This window comes from Lathyrus oleraceus, chromosome 4 (genome assembly GCF_024323335.1).
Source record: "Lathyrus oleraceus cultivar Zhongwan6 chromosome 4, CAAS_Psat_ZW6_1.0, whole genome shotgun sequence".
NCBI classification, from domain to species: Eukaryota; Viridiplantae; Streptophyta; class Magnoliopsida; order Fabales; family Fabaceae; genus Lathyrus; species Lathyrus oleraceus.
The window spans coordinates 306575743-306580775 of NC_066582.1; the positions used below are offsets into that span (position 1 = coordinate 306575743).

General features: G+C 37.2%; 1 long non-coding RNA gene across 1 annotated transcript; it reads left to right on the forward strand.

Annotated features, from left to right (window-relative positions):
• Positions 1-1835: 1835 nt before the first annotated feature.
• LOC127135475 (uncharacterized) lies at positions 1836-2502 on the forward strand. Its single transcript, XR_007808572.1, has 3 exons — positions 1836-2009; positions 2098-2355; positions 2454-2502. It is a non-coding gene; the product is annotated as an uncharacterized LOC127135475 (long non-coding RNA).
• Positions 2503-5033: the final 2531 nt, after the last annotated feature.

Consider the following 5033-nt stretch of genomic DNA (forward strand, 5'->3'; position numbering starts at 1 on the left):
GCTATTTCGTTTACGTCACTGGGTTTTCTCTCTACTGCGATTACTCTCGTCCTCCGTTCGTTCTCCCTCCCTCACCGTCGTCGTCGCCGTCGCCTTTTTCTGCTGCTGCATTCACGTTCACTGAGTTATCTGCGTCCACCGTCGCTGTTCACTTTCTTCTCCATTGTTACCGTCACCTTGAAGGTATTTCTCTTCTCCATCGTTACCGTTCACTTTCTTCAGGTGTTTGATTAGGGCATTTTCTAAACTGAGTTTTACATTTTGTGCATTATGTTGATTAATGTTGTTTAGGGCAAACGAGCACTATATGGTGTTCATGAGCATCTTGTTGTAAGGTTTTTTATTTCTGATTGAAAACTGATGTCATTTGGAGTGTGTTTGAGCTTGTGCTTGGAAGTTTGATGATTATGGATGCAAGTTTGTTCATGTTCCAAACACCATAAGTTTGCATTGGTCTTTTGTATGCAGTAGGTGTGTGTGAGTTTGTATTCAATAATGATAAAAAAAGAGAGAGTTTAGATTGTTGTAACATGAGAGAAATGGAAGGTATATGAATGTGTTTTTTGTGTAGCTTCACGAATATGGTCATTGTCTTACTTGGGTCTTATTGAATCATTTCTATATTACAGATAAAATGGCTAACCAAGACGATACCCATGACGCGAGTGGATCACGTAACAATGTTGAAAAAGAAATCAAACGAGGATTGACTGTTATGAAGTCAATCATTCGTGCAAGAGACAAGGGTGAAAAATTTGAAGTACATTGGAGTGCTGAAGACCAACTAATTGAGCCTAACGGTTCAATGTTGGCAAGTTACATTGGTTTCCTTGTTCGACAACATATTCCGATTACATGTGATAATTGGAGAAGTCCGGAATTGAAGGTTGGCAAAGAAAAAATATGGTCCGAGATACAGGTACTTACCATATATTGTTATATGTTTTTTTTGTTGACTATTTGTTGACCATATATTGTTATAATATTACTTATAATAACACACTCCATGTGTATGTTTTTTAGAGATCCTTTCACATCGATGAAAGCCGGCAAAAATATTGTATTCAATTGGCCGGAAAAAGACTCCGAGGATTTCGATCCTTTTTGTCCAACAAATTTCTCAAGGATGAGGAAGGAAAATTTGTTGAAGCAGAACGGCCAATGAAGTATGCGGAGATTATTTCAGCCGAAGAATGGGATAACTTTGTCGCCAAACGAAGAAACGAAAAATTCCATGTAATGTCTATTAATTATGGTATTATACAATTGTTAAGTTACTTGGTTCTAATATGCCTTAAACTTTTTTATCCAGGAAGTAAGCGACAAAAATCGGAAAAGGGCATCAAAACCCACGTATCCGTACAAAAAAGGGCGTACGGGATATGCACGGTTACAACAAAGAATTGTGAGTATATTCAAATGCTATGAGCTTATACATTGTCACAATATGTTATAATTGATGATCTTATAATCTGATTCAATGTGTAGCTAGCCGAGGAGAAAAGTGACGCAACATCTCTTCCGGAGCACGTATTGTGGAAGGCTGCTCGGGTTGGGAAGGATGGGGCTGTCGTTGAAGCGGTTCAAAATGTTTATGACGAATGTGTAAGTATATGTAACATTATTTCTTTAATTATATCGAAAATTTTGTTAGACATATAATTCATTTTTAATCTCCTCTAATAATATTTCAGGAGACTTTATTCCAAACCTTACCTTCAACCGAGGTCCAGGATTGCAGGAGCGTACTTAGTCGAGTACTAAATGTTCCTGAGTATTCCGGTCGTGTGAGGGGTAAGGGTTTTGGTGTGACTCCGTCGTCATTTTATAAAAAACCAAAAACAAAAAATCCTACCAACAAAGAGGTGATGGAGACCTTGGCGGAGTTAAGGGCACAAGTACTCGAACTGCAAAAGGAGAATGCAAGGTATAGAGAGGAAAGGTGCGGTTCCGAGGCAAAAGATACTAGTGACCGAGCTAGTATCAATTGTCAACCGAAATTTCCCTAGGTAATTATATATGTTATTATGAAATTAAAATAGCACTTTTTTACTTGACACATATACACGTTAACAATAACATTTATTATTGGTTTAGGGCATTACACCTTGTCAGCTGTATCTATCGTCACCAACTTATCGCATAGTTGGCAAGGGAAAAGTGCACAACACTTCGGGTGAATTACTTCACCATAATCCCCTCCCGGTGGGATATATGAAAGTTTCGGTTGACCTTGTATTAGATACGGACGCGCTTCTACCATTACCTGACGTTGTTTCAGAGACAACATTGATGCGAGATGCAGTCGGATCCTTTGTTGGATGGCCGTCAGATCTAATTTTCCCAGATGCCGAGGTATATATGTTCTAAATGATTATGAATATTTAGTATTCATATTTCAATTCAGCTACAATTATGATATTTAATCAATCCTTATTACATGGTAATGTTAGACTCCTACAAGACCCACACATAAAGCTGGTAAAGGGATTTCAAGACGCATTGAGTCGGTTGCATCTCAAAAAGAGGTACAAATATATATATCCATTGAATTATATACGCAACGATTCTGTTGCATCACAAAAAGTCATGATTTAATTTATATGAATTTTTAGGTTCCCGGTCGAAAGTTGAAAAGCGCTGGTAAGGATATTCCAACGACGTCCGGGACAAAATCTCAAATTATGATGCGTCTTGAGAAAATGGTGGAAGAGTCTAATGTTTATTATGTTTCTATTTAAGGTATATGTATGACACATTGATGCGGGGAACTGAATTGTGTAACCGATTCAATTTTATTGCTGCTTCCCGTATCAACACAACGTTAATAACGAAAAATCCAACATCCGTAAAGAATGAACTAGTCGATAGATTCATGGCGGCCGACGATAATACTACACCCAGTTTGTATTTTTTACCGTTTAATTCTGGCAACGGGTTAGATTTTCTTTCTAATAATTTCATTCTAATCTATGTATATCTTTTACGTAGAAAATTTTCATGCATCTAAATTTTTGTTTTATTTTACAGTGGTCACTGGGTGTTGGTTGCTATGGATCTTTCGAGACTAATGGTGTATTATCTCGATTCGTTATCAGGTGATTGGAGTAAATATCCGAGTATGAAGAAGACGGTTGACGCGTAAGTGAAATTCCCCTAAATATTCGTGTGTATTTGTATATTTAATTATGTCTGTCAGATTGATCTCAATATACATTTTTATTTTGTTAGGGCAATACTAAAATTTAGATCGAAAAAGAATTATCGTAATAGGAAGGACATTACCTGGGTCAGAGTTCAGGTATATATTAAGTATCTTATTTTTGCTTATAATAGTGTTTGTTTTTTTCTTATAATAGTGTTTGTAAGAAATTAACTATATATATATTGTTTGTTTTTCTGTGTAGTGTCCTCAGCAAAACAATTCGGTCGATTGCGGATTTTTTGTATTGAGATTTATGAGAGATATCATTGCGTTGAATTGTATAGACATCCCAAAAATGGTATGGAATAATAACTTAGGGTTTATTTTAATATTATCGGATATTTCATCTAATTTGTTACAAAATCATGAATATGTTTTATTCTCTTGATTGTAGTACTTTGACGAATACAAATCTTACTCAAGAGCTCATTTGGATGAAATGAAGGATGAATTATGTCAATTCATTATTGATCAAAGAATCATATAGGTTGTATATTGTTGTACATATATGTATGGAATGTTGTTGTACATGCATGAATATATATTAATCTTGTATATATGGAGGATTAATGTTGTATATAAATGGATTCATGTTGTATATATCAATGGATTAATGGTGTATAACATTGGATTAAAGGATGAAATCAATATGAATTTTACACTTTTGCAGCATGCGAACAGGTTCCCAATTAAATACCCACTGTTTTTCAAACAAATTTTTTTAAAATAACTAACACTTTAGAGGGCGCTTTCTGTAGGAAGCGCCCTCTAAACACTTTACATTGACAACTTTAGAGGGCACTTTGTCCAGAAAGCGCCCTCTAAGGTGGCCCTTTATGGACCACTCCAGAGGACGCTTTTTTCTGAAAGCGCACTATAATGTGGCCCTTAAAGGGCCACTTTAGACAACGCTTTCTCCAGGAAAACAAAGCGCTGTCTTTACCTATGCCAGCGCCACTTTAGAGGGCGCTTAAAAGCGCTGTTATAGGCCAAAATAAGCGTCCTCTTTTCCCTTATTTGGCGTAGTGAGTATTAGCTTCTGTTTTGAATTTTTTCTCCACCTTTGACCCTAGGCTTTGCCCTAGGGGTTTGTACTCATCTTTTGAGTTTTGCATTTCAGGTTCAAGCTTATAGTCCTAAGGGATGATGTTGATCTCATGATTTGAGATGCCTTTACTTTGTCCACTAACCCTTGCTGTTTGTAGGTCATTTGAGATGATGAAACAATTTGAATGCTTGCACATAAAGCTTGCTTGTTGTGTATATTGGGAACCACTGTTGTTAACTGTTGATTGTTTGTCTGAACATAGTACTGATTGGTTAGCTTTTCTTACAGGTACTTTAGCCGCTTTAACTCATTGCTTGAGTTGCTTTGCTTTGCTTGTGGTTGGCATACCACCTAGGTAACTTCCTATTCTCCATGTAGTCTGGAAGACCTGTCATGTTCTTTTGGCAGGCACCTGTCTGAAGTCCTCCTTAAGAGGCAATGTCTGTGTATGTTTATCTTTGTGCTTAAGACCTCCTTGTCGAGGCATACAGGTTAAGTCCTCCTAAGTCAAGAGGCATTGGCAGATAGAAGGGATGTGCAATCCATCCCCTGCTATTCAGTTGAGTCTTTCATATTGCTCGCACTACGCGCTGATGCATTTGAATAAACACCCAAGATCATTGTATATTGAGTCAGTCATGTGGAGTAGAGTTCCTCATTCTGGACTCCCACACTTTCATTGGTTCAAGCTCACCCAGGCCAGGGTTAAGAGCTATGAGGCCTTACCCTCATTACCTTTTCATCTGCTCACCCTGACGGTCAATGTCAGTGGTTAAGAGC